Genomic DNA, 18,489 nt, shown 5'->3' on the forward strand with positions numbered 1-18,489 from the left:
ATGGCAACCTGAGCTGGCTAATGTAGCCTGCAAAGGAGATGGTGCTTTATATGATGCAGTTAGGTGCTGAATCAGCCAGGAGTAGACAGGCTGTTCCCTAAACAATCCCCCTGCCTTCCTTGTACCCCTCCACCCAAAGCACCCAGAAACCCCCATTTTATTAGTGTGAAAGTGTCTGAAACTCTAGAAATACAGTTTCATTTTTCTTAGATGATAGTGGATGTAGCTAGGGGTTTCGTCTGTCTAGTTCTTGCCATGACTGCATCTGTACTGATGCCCTAACTCCCTCCTTATGGGGACACCTACATTTCGGCCATCATAGCATCTCATCCCCAGCCATGGTGATGAGTCCAGAGCCGTGGTTGGCCAAGTTCCCAACTGAGCTGGTTTGAGTGGATATAACTAATACACAGAAGACAGCAGTTTGGGATGGGGGGGGGTGACACTGGTGTCTTGGTTCTAGGCCTTCTTGATGCAGCTCCGTGTCTGTCTTTTCCACACTTTGATTATGTGAACCAGTAGGTCCTTTTTTTGTTTTGATTTGGGTTTCTGTCTACTACAACCAGTAGAGCCCTAATATCAAGCAAATGGTGAAATATAAATATTTTTTTGGATAATGTGTTAGTGTTCTATTGCTGCAGGAACAGTAACAAATCACCACAAACTTAGTTGCTTAACACAGGACAAATTTGCTTTACAGTTCTGCAGGGTATAAGTCTGACGTGTGTCACCATATCAGTTTTGGTCACCTTAATTCCATCTGCCATTTTTGCCATGTACCCTAACATATCCACAAGTTCTGGGCATTGGGACATGAATGGAATGTGTTTAGGAGGCCATTACCCTGCCTGCCACAGATGGTAATATATTAAGTCTTATTCTGACTTTTGGAATTCCATGTGGTTGAATTTGTCTTATTTCCTCAGAGGAGGTTCTAATAGAAGGAAAAAGAAATCATGATGAGTCTCAGGGACCCCTGGAGGACTGGAAGGTAACAGTAGATGAAAAAAAGAGAAGTTGATAATAGGGTCATTTGCCATTAGACCATTTAAAGGACTAGCCTTTCTACCCTGGAAACAATACGTAAATATTTTATTTTTGAGAGAGAGAGCACATGCACGGAGCAGGTGAGGGGCAGAGAGCGAGGGAGACAGAGGATCTGTGCTGAAAGCAGAGAGCCTGGTGCAGGGCTCAAACTCCTGAGCTGCAAGATCATGGCCTGACCTCAATTGACTGAGCCACCCAGGCACCCTAAGCCTGAAAATAGTATATAATGCAAGAAAAATCACTGTAATTATGTTACAGATGCAGATTGCCAACCTTGTAACCATTGTTTACTGGTAAGGAAAAGCTCCATATTTTTTTGTCTATTAAGAAAACATGTACCTTGAATCTTAATTAGTCTAAGCCAATCACGGCTCTCCCATCTTCCTTGTCAGTGTTTGGTTTAGGAATATGTGTGTGAAGCATTTCAAACCTCTAAGACATGAGAAGTCCGCTTGGGGTTGTTACAGAAAAAACATAGGAGATAGATAGGAGGACTCTACATGGTAAATCTCTTTCTTGAGGTTAATATACAAAGTTTTCTTAACAATTTGGTCACTATTATTAAATGTCAGTACATATAAGAAAACCACAAAATACTTCATAATATCAAGTGTTTCATAGTTTTTTAGCTATAGCAGTGATGGTTGAACAGCTAAGAGATAGAGCAGTGTAAGACAGAAATATTTTTTATAAAATTACAAAATATCAATACTGATAGTAAATCTTCATCAATTATCACAATAGTTAAGAACATGACTTAGCAATACTTCACAATTGAAGGGCTCAATATGAAATTAATACCATTGTCAAGAAATTAAACAGGAATTTTAATTTGTATTGAAGGTAATAAATAGAGTGTTACCTAAAAATATATAGTAGTCTAGTCCTAAAATCCAAATCTGAAGTCCAATGGTATTTTGAAATTGTGAATCATAAACTTAACTCTTACTTTAACCTCTGATTTAAAAGATAATATTCTTTTGGGGGGTTCACTGGAGTGGTGTTCAGCACCTTGCTCAAACCCTCAGTGAATATTCTAGATTCCAATTAGCCACAATTTAGGGGTGTTCTATGCTGGTTTAGGAATGATCAATGTAAACTATGTCCAGTTGTATATATAAGATTGCCAATATTTTTTTAATGTTTATTTATTTATCTTTGAGAGAGAGCATGAGTGTGGGAGGGGCAACGAAAGGAGAGAGAATCCCAAGCAGGCTCTGCACTGTCAGCACAGAGCCTGATGTGGAACTCGAACTCACAAACCGTGAGATCATGACTTGAGCCGAAATCAAGAGTCAGTCACCTAACTGAGCCCTAAGGTTGCCAATATTTCAACTTCTGCCTTTGAAATTCAAACCAAACCACAAGCTCTTACCTCTGTATACTGACAAGTGCCTATAGAAGTTCTTGGTGGGGAATCTGAAATACCATCGCTGGGTACTTCAGCCTTAATAGGGAGAAATGGAGCCGATTGTCCCCACCCCCACCCCACCCCCGCCTACACACACACCTTACCACCATTGTTCACCAACATAAGACTGTGTGGGCACATGTAATCTGTGAACCCTCTTAGCAATGCCAGCCAGACACTGAAACTTGCTAAATGCATCTTTCAGCATTTCTTTCCTGGACAGATGGATACACAAAGGTGGCACTTATGTTTCCTGGATGTGTATTTCTGCAGCCCCTCTTCTACCCTTTAGCTCTTTCCTTCTCACACCTTCCTCACTGAGGAAATGAGACAAGCCTTCTCCCAGACAACAGACTCTAGGGCCTGTGCATATAGGCAGACATGGAGATAAGAGCTTCACTAGTTTGTGTGTGATTTTTTTAACCTTTTTTTTTTTAAACTGTCAAATATAATACAAATCCAGAAAGCCACATGAAACAAATGAACAGATTAGTGAGTTGTTAAAAGGCAAACCTTCTTGTAACTGGCATCCATGTCAGGAGAGAGGACTGGCCAACCGCCCTAGACACCCTCCAGAGGCACCTCACAAACACACCCCCCGCTGCTATGAATAACCTCTGTCCTCACCATAGTGATTATTTTTTTTTCTCCTACTGGCTATTAGCACCTGTATTACTAGTTTCCTGTGGCTGCTATTAAAAAATCATCTCAAACTGGATGGCTTGAGACAACAGAAATTTATTCCCTCAAAGTTCTAGAGGCCAGAAGTCCAAAATATGGGCTGTGCAGGGCTGCTGTCTCTCTGGGGTGTCTAGGGGAGAATCGTTTGATTCCAGCTTCTAGTGGCTGTCAGCATTCCGTCACTTGCAGCCACAAACGATCCAATCTCTGCCTTGCTGGTTGGATGGTCTCTTCCTCTTCTGTCTGTGTCAAATCTCCCTCTACCTAACTTATGAGGACACTTGTGATTGGATTTAGGGCCACCTGGATGATCCTAGAGGATTTCCTCCTCTCAAAATCCTTAATGTAATTACATCTGCAAAGACCCTTTTTCCAATTAAGGTGATGCTGACTGGTCCATAGGATGTGGACATATTTCTGGAGGGGTCACCATTCCACTTAGTACACCATCCAAGTCTAAATTCCTACAACACTGTATTTTGCTTTGCCTTTATTTTGTCTTTCAGGTTTCTTAACTGATAGGTTCCCCATCCATCTCTCTCTCTCTCTTTGTTTTAACACCTTACAATTTATTCGCTGAAGAAGTTGGATCATTTATTTTGCTTTCCCAAAGCTGGGGTTGTACTGATTGAATGTGTGTTGTGTAGTTTAGCATGTTCCTTTGTCCTCTGTGTTTCCTGTAAGTTGGTAGTTAAATCTAGAAGCTCAGTCAAGTTCAGGTCTGATTCTTTTGTCAAAACTACTTTGTAGGGGGGTGCCTGGGTGGCTCAGTTGGTTGAGCGTCTGACTTCGGCTCAGGTCATGATCTCGCAGTTTGTGAGTTGGAGCCCCTGCATCGGGCTCTGTGCTGACAGCTCAGAGCCTGGAGCCTGCTTAGGATTCTGTGTCTCCCTCACTGCCCCACCCCTGCTCATAGTCTGTCTGTCTCTCTCTCAAAAATAAATAAACATTAAAATAAAAATTAAAAAAAAAACCATTACTTTGTAGGTGGTGGTGTGTTTGTCAACATCTTTCTGATGTTAGCAGTCGTAGGTACTGTGTGATAAGAAAAACCACCATTTGGAGTGGCTGCCTATGCATCTTGCACTATGACAACCCTGTTCACACCTGGAGTCTGGATATTCATTTGTTTGTTTATGGAATTTTATTTTTATTGAAATATAATTGACACGCAATATCATATTAGTTTCTGGTGTACATCGTAGTGATTTGATGTTTTTCTACATCAGGAAATGAGCCTACAATAAGCCTAGTCGCCATCTGTCATCATACAAAGTTATTACAATATTATTGACTCTATTCCCCGTAGTTTACATCACATGCCAGAGTCTGGATGTTTAAATAAGGACCTATGCGGGGCGCCTGGGTGGCTCGGTCGGTTAAGCATCCGACTTCGGCTCAGGTCATGATCTCACGGTCCATGAGTTCGAGCCCCGCATCGGGCTCTGTGCTGACTGCTCAGAGCCTGAAGCCTGTTTCCGATTCTGTGTCTCCCTCTCTCTCTGCCCCTCCCCTGTTCATGCTCTGTCTCTCTCTGTCTCAAAAATAAATAAACGTTAAAATTTAAAAAATAAATAAATAAATAAGGACCTACGCTTAGGATTCCCGCCCAGGCTCCTGCTTTGCTTTTCCCTGGGCACCTTTTAAAAATAACCACTTACAGTGGAGCCTGGAAAAAGTTAGTGGCCTCTGCCCTGACCACCTTATAAGTAATAAGGGCTTGCTACCCTGCTCTCTATCTCCCGCTCGCTCCTGCCCTGGGACAGAAGACTGCCTCTGCCTGGCTCATTGTGCACATCCCCACTCCCTCCACCACCAGTTTCTGGCATTTGTAACAAATCTTGTGACTTTTCTTCTTTTGTGTGAGTATATGGAAACTGGCTTCATCATAATGACCCTGGAGTTTTCACTTCCCCCAAATGGGAGTTCTGATGCAGAGGAAGCTACCTGCTGACCCCGCGGTGGTGGCTTCTGCCTCCTCATTCAGCATATTCTGCGTATTCTTTTTTTTTTTCTTTTTTAATTTTTTTTCAACGTATTTATTTTTGGGACAGAGAGAGACAGAGCATGAACGGGGGAGGGGCAGAGAGAGAGGGAGACACAGAATCGGAAACAGGCTCCAGGCTCCGAGCCATCAGCCCAGAGCCTGACGCGGGGCTCGAACTCACGGACCGCGAGATCGTGACCTGGCTGAAGTCGGACGCTTAACCGACTGCGCCACCCAGGCGCCCCATATTCTGCGTATTCTTAATACACCAGCCAAGGGCCCCGTAACACAGATACTCAATACATAGGTCTTTAATTCATTAGAGACTGCCAAATGGTGATTTCCATGCCATTATCTTTTTGGATGTATTTGTTGAAATACTTCTGTAAAGAGAAACTTTCCTTCATTTACTATTTGTTTACCCAGAGGTATAAGAAAGGTGGGATAAATGCTTGGTTTCTACCTTAATGTACCAGTTTGCAAAATAAACAACCTTCAAAGGTAATTTATTAGAATTATTGGATTTAAAAAAAATTTTTTTTAACGTTTATTTATTTTTGAGACAGAGACAGAGCATGAACGGGGGAGGGGCAGAGAGAGAGGGAGACACAGAACTGGAAGCAGGCTCCAGGCTCTGAGCCATCAGCCCAGAGCCCGACGGGGGCTCGAACTCACGGTCCGTGAGATCGTGACCTGAGCTGAAGTCGGACATTCAACCGACTGAGCCACCCAGGCGCCCCGAGAATTATTGGATTTTTTAAATTATGATTAGCGAATGGATTTAAACATATTTGTCACCTTTCAGTCCATTGTAATCTTATTGAAGTTCAATTTATTCCATCTTGAGCCAGTGAAAGGCTCTACAAATGGCTTTCCAATTCCTTTTGGCACAGTCCCAATAGTCTTTGATACCTTCTCTGCTACCCAGTGTAACGATATACTCCTGGCTCATTGTCTACATCTCCTGCCTCCAATCTGGAATCTGACATTTATACAAAGAGCCCTGGTTTCTTTTACTGAAAAATGATATTCCAGCACCATAGTCTGCGCGCTAGGGATGTTTATTGCTACTAGGTAGGTCATTGTTTCTAGCTCTAAAATTAAAATACATAACAACAACAACAACAACAACACACAAGACAGGAGAGGGGTAGTTAAAGTTTTCTAAGGTCCTAGCATTGTCAAGGAAGTGCTAAAAGCACCATATGGTGTTTACCTAACCTCTTCTAACAGCTGTAGCCCCGTTTTCCCCCAGAAAGTGTTCTGGTTCTCAGAGTTACCTGGGATACTAGAATTAGAATATCACATTACAGTTCATTTTCTTTATCCCACATGTTACACACACATACACCATTCTCAGAATAACAGTATTTTTCCCCCTCAAAATAACAGTATTAACATGCAGGTTGGGAATGCATTTTCAGTCATTTGGGGCTTCTTCAAAGTCCACACAGGAAGCAAATGCAGAGATAAGGTTGAAACTGAACTCACTACCACCTGGGACTTTGTGGGGTTTAGACAGAAGGAAAGGATGGTAAGGGATTCCAGCCACGAACTCTAAATGTGTGTAAAAAGTAGGAACATTTTAGAGGATTTTGTTCTTCATAATTTAAAAAAAAAAATTTTTTTTTTTTTTGAAGTAATCTCTATACCCAACGTGGGGTTTGAACTTACAACTCCCAGATCAAGAGTCACATGCTCTATGAGCTAAGCCAGCCAGGCACACTCAAGTTCTTCGTAATTTTGAAGATCTTTGAAACAGTCTTTGTTAGACCTTTCTTCTGCTTTTTCATCGTCCAATTTCTAGCAGAAGGCGTTTATGCTTAGGAACTCAGCCAACAGCTTATGGGGGAACTCTTCCAGATAACAATTCTCCCTTGTCAATATGTAAAATTATTTTCAACTATTTTAAAAGTTTATTAATTTATTTTGAGAGAAAGAGAGGGTGTAAGCAGGGTAGGGCAGAGAGAAAGGGAGAGAGAGAATCTCAAGCCAGCTCCAGGCCCAGCACAGAGCCCAAAGTGGGACTTGATCTCATGGCCAAGAGATTATGACCTGAGCCAAAATCAGGAGTTGGACACTTAACTGACTGAGCCACCCAGGCACCCCTCAACTGTTTTAAGAAAATGTAGACACCCAAAGTTGACTTAAAAATTTATGTATTCTCTTTTTCACTTCTGCTTTTAAAAGACGTGAGGAAGGCAAAGTGAAGGAGTCCATAACATTTGTCTCCTCGAACAAGAAGAAGTTTATCTAAGGTTTGTGTCAGGAACTGCACAGTTTAGAATCCCCGTGTATCCAAGCATTTATGTAGCCACACCCAAGTCACAACCCACACCTGGTTATGAAATTATTGGAAACTTTAAACCAAAATTGCACCCAATGTAAATTATCATTATTATTCTTACAGCCTCAGTCTTCAGGTGCATTTTGTGGCTTTAGATTTCCTATTTGAGTTTTTTCATCTTGTACACCTGTAATATTTTGAAAAGTAGTTTTAACTAGGCATCTCTCCATAGTGACATCCTCTTCTGAACCTCTGTGTTTTTATTGTTGAAGTTATAAATAAAGATGTTCTTGGCCATTACAAAGGATGAGCTGAAGCTTTGAAATGTTTTTTTAATGAGGAAGCTCAAGATTTTATGAGAAAATATAACAAAACATCTTTGAAAGTAGCACAGCATCCTGTCTCATAAATCCAGGATTGGAAACTTTCTCAACAGGCTCTTTTCTGTTCTTCCCCTTCCCTGTCTATAAAAAACATTTAGAAGAGTTTAAGATGTGGGAACGGACAGCACCCAACCCACTTCTCCAGTGGTACATTTCTGAGGGTAACCAAGAAAAATGTATCAAAATTGCAAATGAAAGATCCTGTTGAACTGGAAGAGAACACTTCTCATCTCCTGATGTGCCCTTCCAGACGGAAGCAGCTCTGCTAGTTTAATATCCTTGGATTATCCTGCTTCTCCCTAGCGAAGGAGGGATGGCTTTCCTAATTTTTAAACTTATAAAGAATAAACTGGCGGGGCGCCTGGCTGGCTCAGTCAGAAGAACACACAACTCTTGATCTCGGGGTTGTTAGTTCAAGGCCCAAGTTGGGTACAGAGATGACTAAATAAATAAATAAACTAAAAAAAAAAAAAAAAAAAAAAAAAGAATAAACCGGGAAGGCTCCACTTAACCTCTCTTCTTCCTAAACCTATACAGGGAGGCCTATAGTCCATCAACATTGCCTTGAATAAATGGAAAGAGATTGGGAATTAGAAGCCCCCTTATCTACAAATGTAAGCTGCATTCTTCAAACATCAGTTTTTATCAGCAATAAAAGTCATATTTTGATCACCTGCCTAACTCTTTGTCTAATTTCCCAATTGGCTCAAAAGTTGGGTGGGGATGAGGAGTGTTATTTATTGTTCTAAAATCCAAACACACATCTAAGAATTTATCCTACACATACAATTATGTATGTGTGAAATGACACATGTACAAAATTATTCATTGCTTCACTGTTTGTAACGGCAAAAGACTGAAAACAAACTGAATGTCCTTGTAGAATTATTTAAATATATTAAGACACTGCTGCACAATGGAGTACTATATAGTCATAAAATTTGAGGAAGCTCCAAACAGAAATTAAGTAAAAACAAACAAAAAACCCCACAAAACAAAAACAATGTACAGAGCTGTGAATATAGTGTGCTATCAGTTCTGTAAGAAAAGGAAAAATGCATAAATATTTGCTGGTGCATTCATAGATTATTTCAAGAAGGATATACAAGAAACTAATGATTTTATTTACTTATTTTGCTTCAGGGGAAAGAAACATGGTAGCTAGGTGCATTTATATTTGTTGCTACTTAAAGTCACAGAAATAATGGGTGAGTGAAAATCCAAGGCAGAAATCATATGTCTTAAAGTCTTATGAAGTAGGTATACCTCTGAAATCATATTTGTTTGTAGATGGGTTATAAATTAATCAGTCATAAAAATAAATCAGTCATTCACTCAATCAAAATGCATTCACACTTAGTCATCTAAATTGAAGTGATTGCTGTGATTGGACTTTAAAAGAAAATAATTCACATTTGCATAAATCCACATATAATTGAAGTACCTAAATGGAGTTTTCAAATAAATAGAATAAAAGCATAGGTACATGAATTGTTGCACTATATGGTAAGTTTCATCATGAGAAGCTATCTCAGTCTCACATATTCAGAAACTACTCATGGAGAGCCTCCTCTGTGCTACGTCCTGCTCTGAACTCTGAAAACAAAGGGGAGCAAGACACTGTCCCTGTTCTTAGTACTGTTTCCCCTAACAGGGCATAGAGACCATAAACAAATAAACAAGCAGACAATTTTAAAAAGTGATAGTGCTAGAATCAAACCTATAAATACAGAGAACAAACTGGTGATTGTCAGAGGGAAGGGGGTGGGGGGCATGAGCAAAATGGGTGAGGGCGAGTGGGAGGTATAGGCTTCCAGCTATGGAACGAATAGATCACGGGAATAAAAAGTACAACGTAGGGAATATAGTTAATGATATTGTAATAGCCTATGGTGACAGATAGTAGCTACATTTATGGTGAGTTTAGCACAATGTATAAACTTGTCCAATCACTATGTTATACACCTGAAACTAATGTAACGTTGCATATCAACTATATTCAATGAAAAAAATTTAAGGGATATTACTAAAAGAAAATAAATACAGCTAAGAAGATAGAGTTGATAAACTGGGAGAGGAAACAGGATTATTTTTCCAGTTTGAGGTGGGGGGTGATAAACACATGTAGTATGCCTCTCTGTGCCAGGCACTCAATGCGCATGAAGTAGTAAACACGGAAGACACCATTGCTGCTCTCAGAAAGCTAACATTCTGTTGTTGTGGACTGACAATAAATAATCAAATCTATATTTAAATTTGCAGAATCAAATTTATCATGATAACCCAAACCATATAAGCTTCAGGCCCCACAAAACCTGTATGTACCTGTAATAAGGTACCAGATGGGTTGGCATAAAAAACAGACACATAGACCAATGGGATAGAATCAAAAGCCACGCTACTCTTGATCTCAGGATTGTGAGTTCAAGCCCCAGGTTGGTTGGGCATAAACATTACTTAAAAAAAAAAAAAAAAAAAAAAAAAGTCAAAAGCCCAGAAATAAAACCAAGCAAATATTTGGCAGGGAGCCAAGCATACTCAATAGAGAAAAGACAGGCTCTTCAATAAACGGTACTGGGAAAATTGGATATTCACATGTAAAACAATGAAACTAGACCCCTCTCTTAGACCACTCACAAAAATTAACTTGAAATGGATTAAAGATTTAAATGTAGGGGCACCTGGGTTGCTCAGTTGGTTAAACATTCTACTTTGACTCAGGTCATGATCTCCTGGTTCATGAGTTCGAGCCCTGTGTCGGGCTCTATGCTGACAGCTCAGAGCCTGGAGCCTGCTTCAGATTCTGTGTCTCTCTCTCTGCCCCTCCTCCACTCACACTTTCTCTCACTCTCCCTCTCTCTCTCTCTCTTGAAAATAAATAAACATTAAAAAGATTTTTAAAAATTAAATGTAATACCTGAAATCATAAAACTCCCAGAAGAAAACAAAGGAAAAAAGCTCTCTGACATTGATCTTGGCAACAATTTTTTGGATATGACACCAAAAGCATAAACAACAACAACAACAAAATAAACAAGTTGGACTACATGAAACTAGAAAGCTTCTGCACAGCAAAAGAAACAATAACAAAATGAAAAGACAACCTACAGAATGAGAAAAATATTTTCAAACTATATATCTGATAAGGAATTAATATCCAAAAAATACAAGGAGCTCATACAACTCAATAGCAAAAAAAAAAAAAAAAAAAAAAGGAACAATCCAATTTAAAAATGGGCAAAGAACCTGAATACATGCTTGTCTAAAGAAGATACATGAATGGCCAACAGATACCTGAAAAGATGTTCAGCATCAATAATCACTGGGGAAATGCAAATCAAAGCCATAATGAGATATCACCTCATGCCTGTTTGAATGGCTAGCATCAAACAGACAAGAGATAATAAGGGCTGGTGAGGATGTGGGGGAAAATGGAACCCTGGTGCACTGTTGGTGGGATTGTAAATTGGTATAGCCACTGTGGAAAACAGTATGGAAGTTCCTCAAAACAATAAAAATAAACTGCAATATGGTCCAGCAAGCCCACTTCCAATCCCAAAAGAAATGAAAACACTGTGTCAAAGAGATATCTGCACCCCAATATTCATAGTTACAAGAGCCAAGACATAGAAACAACCTAAGTGTCCATCATGAGATGAATGGATATAGAAAATGTAGTATATACATTATTCAGCCATAAAAAAGAAGGAAATCCTGCAACATGGAGAGAACTTGGGGGCATTAAGCTAAATGAAACAAATCAGATGGAGAAAAACAAATACTATATGATCTCATCATATGTGGAATCTAAAAAAACAAACAACCCCCCCGCCCCCCGGCCAAAAACCGAACTCATAGGAAAAGGGATCAGATTTGTGGTTACCAGAGATGGGGGGCAGGAGTGGGCGGATTGTTGGATGAAGACTATCAAAAGTTACAAATTTCAAGTTATAAGTTAAATAAGTACTAAGGGTATAATGTACAACATGATGTCTATTGTTAGCACTGCTGAATATGTTGGAAAGTTGCTAAGAGTAAATACTAAGAGTTCTTACCACAAGGGAAAAAAAAACATGTTTTTCTTCTATTTTGTATCTGCATGAGATGATGGGTGTTAATTAAACTTCTTTAGCAATCATTTCATGATATATATAAGTCAAATCATTATGCTGTGTACCTTAAACCTTTTCAGTGATGTTTGTCAATTATGTCTCAATAAAACAGAAAAAAAAAAAAAGATACCAGGTGGTGATCAATGTTATGTAAAACAAATCAGGATAAAGTAGATGGAGTGGGGTCATTGTGAGGGAATACTGTTTATATAGGGTGGTCAGCAAAGGCCACTGATAAGATATTTGTGCTTGAGGTCTGAAGGAAAACCCAAACCTTGGAAACAGCAAATGCAAATGCCCTGAGGTATGTATACTGAGAGATCTTATGTATATTTGTTATCCAAAAGGATTTAGCCTAGGCTTAGTTAATACTTTTAGAATATTTTACATTTACAGAATCAAGGAACAATTACACTAATAAACATATATACTCATTAAGCAATCAATTCATAAGAAATGCAGAGGGTGAATTTTCATGAAAACAGTTTCATTTTCTGCAAACCAATCTGCAGTTTAGTACTGTACAAAGTTTATAGGCTGACTCACATGTTCACACTTGGTCCTCCACAATGATACTCCTAAAATCCTAAAATGATTAATTAAGTTCTCTTTATTTCTAGTATCTTTCTAGTATCTGACTCTAAGAACCAGAACAAATTTCTTTACAACTTCTGTGAGTCTTCCAAAGTTTACTTTATCCAGAGACAAAGGAGAAAGAATCCTTCAAGTTGGTAGCTCTTAGCTCTGTTTTTAGAGTAAACATAACCGTTTAATGAAAACAGACAATGTGCGTGCACTGAGTGTTATTTTAAGGGAATCAACAGAGAAGGGAGGGATGGGGGAAAACCAGAAGAGATCAAAGGTTATTAAACAACCCGGAATTAATAATAATAAGCTTTTGAAAAAGTTTCAAGCCAGTGTATCCTGTTTTTTTCCTGTCTACCTTCAATAAAGAAATGGTCATTAGAGAGAGGATGAATTTAACTAGACTCCAAGCTTTCCTGAATCAGAAGGCAGAGCCTCTTTTGTTTACTTTTGTGTCCTCAGGGACAAGCACATGGTAGGCTCACTATGTATATTTGTGGAATTAATAATTAATGTTAAACTGAGCAGTAGCAACCATAGTTTTCTTACACTTCCTGGTGACACTTGGATTCAATCTTATATATGGGTTTCTTATTATTTTTCCAAGCCCTGCCCATAAAAAACCTTAAGAAGATGAAATGGAGAACTTTCAGCCCTGACCCTGTAGTCACAGAAAATGGGAGACTACCTGACTGCGGGCCTCACAAGAATTTCAAGGCCCAGAACATGTAAGTTGGGCCTAGATGGCTTAGCTCACTGAGCCTCAGAACGATCACCTTCCATGGTAGTCTGAGCTGCTGTAGTTGGGAACATAGAAAGCAGGGAGTCTGTCATTTTATGTTCCTTTGACCTGGGGGATATTCCGTTCTGCAGAATTGCCAAGAGATGCAAACTTTGGGTGCACTCTGAGAGATACAAAGGAGGCAATGGAAGCCACATTCATCCTCCTGCATCTGTATCTTATTTATATCCTTTGCTCTGCATGTTGGCTCATTTAGAACTAAATCAAAGTAATATCAACTTGAAGAAAAGCCTTGTCTTTATTCTCTCCATTCCCCAAACTTAGACCAAATCCCATGGTCTAGTTTTGAGCTCTAGCTCTGTGTTTACAGGGAGCATATTTAATAAAAGATGACAATTTATGCAGAGTATTATTTTAAGAGGAGCTAGAAATATATGCTCCAGCCCTCGAAGAGGTGACTTTATAGTAAGGGAGGCAAAAAATATAAAAACTATTCCCTCAAAAGCAATGTCAAAGCTACAGGTTCTGGGGCACCTGGGTGGCTCAGTTGGTTAAGCGTCTGACTTCGGCTCAGGTCGTGATCTCACGATTCATGGGTCTGAGCCCTGCATTGGGCTCTCTGCTGTCTGTGCAGAGCCTGCTTCAGATCCTCTGTCTCCCTCTCTCTCTGCCCCTGCCCCATCTGCTCAAGTGCGCGTGCACGCGCTCTCTCTCTCTCGCTCTCTCTCTCTCTCTCTCTCTCTCTCTCGCTCTCAAAAGTAAATAAACATTGGGGCGCCTGGGTGGCTTGGTCGGTTAAGAGTCCGACTTCGGCTCAGGTCATGATCTCACAGTCCGTGAGTTTGAGCCCCACGTCGGGCTCTGTGCTGACAGCTCAGAGCCTGGAGCCTGTTTCAGATTCTGTGTCTCCCTCTCTCTCTGCCCCTCCCCTGTTCATGCTCTGTCTCTCTCTGTCTCAAAAATAAATAAACGTTAAAAAAAAAATTAAAAAAAAGTAAATAAACATTAAAAAAAAGCTACAGCTTCTGAGAACTATAATGAACCACACGACATTCACTCAATTTGATGTAATAGTGTAGAAATCTTCCTCTTCAAATTATATTTTTTTTTACAGAATTTTAAAACATAGTAAAAGTAAAAGATTATCCAGTATGGAATTATTTAATGTATTTAAACTAGACCTCTTGTATGAGTATACCACAATACCATACACTTCTCCCCCTGACTCCAATATTTCTTTGTGGTTGGGGTAGAAGTCCACAGTACTCAAGCTGTCAATGGTGTCTGCAATGGCTCCTCAGTCACCTTGACTTGGATGTGGTAGGAGGAGTCTCATGGAAACAAGGCCCAGAGCCTCTTGGCCTTTCAGGGATAGGAGGGTGGAGGGATAGTGTGTACTCTGCACTGGGAACAAGCATCATCGAGCTATGAAAGCTCCAGGCTTTACTGAGTGAACCCTAGTGTGTTGGTCTAGTTATGATGTAGTATCCTTCAAGAGATGTCAGAAACACTTATGTGTGGGCTCTGATAAGGTACAAGGGCCAGAACAAAGATTTCAAGTCTTAATTCATATACAAAAACAATAAGAAGTGTTATAATTGGGGACGTGTGGGGTACTATGGCAGCATAGATGAGGGACAACTTCTCCCAAGAAATAGTATCGGCTAATGAATGCAGAAGGAATGATGGACTAATCACCATTTTGCCATCTGAATGAAATAATGGATCTAGTCATTGATCATCAACAGCTGCTAAAATCATTAGGTGAGAAACTGATGGGGAACTTTATGATTCTGGATCAGACAATACTTGGGCTCAGTGATTAATTTTTTTTAAGTTTATCTATTTATTTTTGAGAGAGAGAGAGAGAGAGAGAATGAACATGATCTGGGGAGGGGCAGAGAGAGAGAGGAAGACACAGAACCCTAAGCAGGTTCCAGGCTCCAAGCTGTCAGTACAGAAACCAACGCTGGGCTGGAACCCACAAACTGTGAGATCATGACCTGAGCTGAAGTTGGACCCTCAACGGATGAGCCACCCAGGTGCCCCCCAATGATTAATTTTAATATTCCCCAAAGGAGACTAATAGACCATACATGTCTCCTAATGTGATGCAATAAAAGCACAGTATCACCTATGGAATGTTCCTCCCAAAGTTTATAGCCAGAATCTTATCAAGCCTCTAGAGCTAATTTTCAGTTTATAGGAAATGCAGGGAACAGAGGAACATTTTAAATAACACCCAGGATACAATCAGCCAAACCTAGAATGTAGCAAATTCTGTAGGGAAATGATTTGATTCATCAACAAATAAATGGTGAGGAAAACTAAAGAAAAGAACATATAGATTAAAATAATTTTAAGAGGCTTATCAACAATGCAATATGTGAATAGCATTTGGATCCTGATTTGAATAAAGGAACTGAAAATATATTTGTGAGGCAAAGAAATTTGAGTACTGACTGCCTATTGATGATATTGAATCATTTTTATTAAATTTACTTTTTGAGTATGATAATGGTAAAGATGGCTATTTTTAAGTCCTTATTCTTAAAGATACAGATGTAAGACTTTGTGGATGAAATCGTTATGCCTGCCATTTGCTCTAAAATAGTCTGCTGACGGTTTTGGGGAAGTGGGTAGCATACAGATAAAGCAAAAGTGATCATATGGTGATAAATGTAGAAACTGGATGGTGGGTATTTGGGGAGTTATTATACTATACTTTCTACTTTTGGAGCATTCTTGAAAATTTCTGTGATAAAAATGAAAACAAACAACACAACAGCAACAAAAAAACTTGCAACCCTCTTAGCTCTCTCCTTGTGAATTATTTTTCAAAGCCTACCAATGGTTTATCAGCAACACCTTTGCAAAACAATACTTCATCTATGGATTTCTTTCATTGAGGTCCCACGATTCTCTCAAAATTCCCCATGGTTGTTCTGAGTTAATTTATTACTTCATTTCTGTTTTTGAATGAGTAAGAGAGAACTTTTTCCCTGGGATTTTTCTACTAACTGCCCAGTTATGCTCCCCAATGTGGGGATTAGACCAGTTCTCTCAGTGGGAGGTGCCCCCAAAGCATGATTTCAGCTTGTGTGTTAAGAGAAGATACCCCAGACCTTCCTATGCTGCTCCTGTCTTCACAAAGCTTTCCTGGGAGACCTCTGCATGATAGGGAATTTCTTAAAGTAGTCTTGCTTCTGGAATGATTTTCTACCACTTTGCTGCCCGAGTTGTATGGGTCAGGATTTCCTCCACAATGCCACCTACCCCATCTCAGTTGGTTTTGCTTCTTTTCTCTCCTTCATTAATGAAGTTTCTAAGGTCTTTTCAATATATGCCTGTCATCCATCCATGAGAGAGTGCTTCATGTTGTAATTTAATTGCTGTTGTTATCATTGCAGTGAGTAGGCTCACTTTTGTATTTTGAGCAGAGTCATATCTGAATTTATGGGGCATGATGCTAAATGAAATTTGGGGGACTCACTTTAAGAAAAAGAATACCAAATTATGTGGGAAAATGAGTATCTCTTTAAATGAAATGATAAATCACAATAAAGACAAATACCACAAAATCCAGAAAAAAATAACATTTTAAATTAGTTAACTGCCAGAAACATTTCTTTAATACTTTCCCCTACACTTTTGGCTTCATAGGTTTTGATCAATCTGTATATAACAATAATTTTGTAACATTTTCTACAGAAAGAGTATTTTCTGCAGAAAATGGTACAAAGATAATTCAGTCTTTCCTCTAGAATAGTTAGAATTTCTCTAGGATGCTTTTTATTATTGGTTACTTGAAAGGCATTGCTATTGGTGATGCTTTGTAAATATTTAAGAGTATTATCAAATTTAGGGACACCTGGGAAGCTCAGTCGGTTGAGCATCTAACTCTTGGTTTCAGCTCAGGTTGTGATCTCGTGGTCATGAGATTAAGCCCTGAGTTGGGCTCTGTGCTGACAGTGGAGCCTGATTGGGATTCTCTCTCTTTCTCTCTCTGCCCATCCCCCATGTGTGCTCTCGCTCACCCTCAAAATAAATAAACATTTTTTAAAAAGAGTATTATCAAATTTAGGAAAACTATCATTTTTTTCACATATGTTACTTGATGGCAATCATTATAGTGGTATAATTTTAGATCATATTTGTTGTCATTATTTTTAAGTGATCAAAAAATTTAATTTTGGGGGCACCCAGTTGGCCCAGTCAGTTAAGCCTTCAATTCTGGATATGGGCTCAGGTCATGATCTCACAGTCCTGAGATTTAGCCCTGAGTCAGTCCCTGAGCTCAGTGTGGAGCCTGCTTAAGATTCTCTCTCTCTCTCTCTCTCTCTCTCTCTCTGCCCCTCCCCCGCTCACACGCACTTTCTCTCTTTCAAAAAAAATTTGGGGGGGGGGCACCTGGATGGCACCGTTGGTTGTGTCCAATTTTTTTAAAATTTTTTTTATGTTTATTAATTTTTGAGAGACAGAGTGTGAGTGGGGGAGGGGCAGAGAGAGAGAAGGAGACACAGAATCTGAAGCTCCAGGCTCCAAGCTGTCAGCACAGAGCCCTACTGGGCACTGGAACCCACTGACCATGAGATCATGACCCCAGCCACAGTCAGACGCTTAATTGACTGAGCCACTCAGCCGGCCCTAAGCGTCCAACTCTTGATCTCCATTCAGGCCATGATCTCACAATTTGTGAGTTCAAGCCCGCGCTGGGCTCAGAGTTGATGCCCCGGAGCCTGCTTGGGATTCTGTCTCTCCTCTCTACCCCTCCCCTGCTTGTGTGCTTTCTCTCTCAAAATAAATAAATGAATATTTTTAAAAATTAAAAAACATTTTACAATGTGTTATGATTTTCTCCTCTTCATTAATTGGATTGTAAATAATCCAAAAGGCTTATTCCTTTCTTTTTTGGAATTTATTCTTCTTCCTAGTCAATTGCTGCTATTGAGAGGATCTAAAAATTTTTTGGTATAATTTGCTTCTTGAAGTCAAACTTATGCCCACTACCATTCTCTTTATCACTTTATCTTCATACTCCATTAATTTTATGAATTTTTCTCAGTTCTTTATTAAATAACTCTGTGCTGACAGCTGAGAGCCTGGAGCCTGCTTCGGATTCTGTGTCTCCCTCTCTTTCTGTCCCTCTCTTGCTCACGCTCTGTCTCTCTCTCAAAAATAAATATATATTAAACATTTTTAAAATAAATAAATAACTCTGAAACCTGTAATTTCCTCATGTTTTACTGAAATG

The sequence above is a fragment of the Herpailurus yagouaroundi genome, unplaced genomic scaffold (assembly GCF_014898765.1).
Source record: "Herpailurus yagouaroundi ecotype Mexico unplaced genomic scaffold, PumYag 140, whole genome shotgun sequence".
NCBI lineage: Eukaryota > Metazoa > Chordata > Mammalia > Carnivora > Felidae > Herpailurus > Herpailurus yagouaroundi.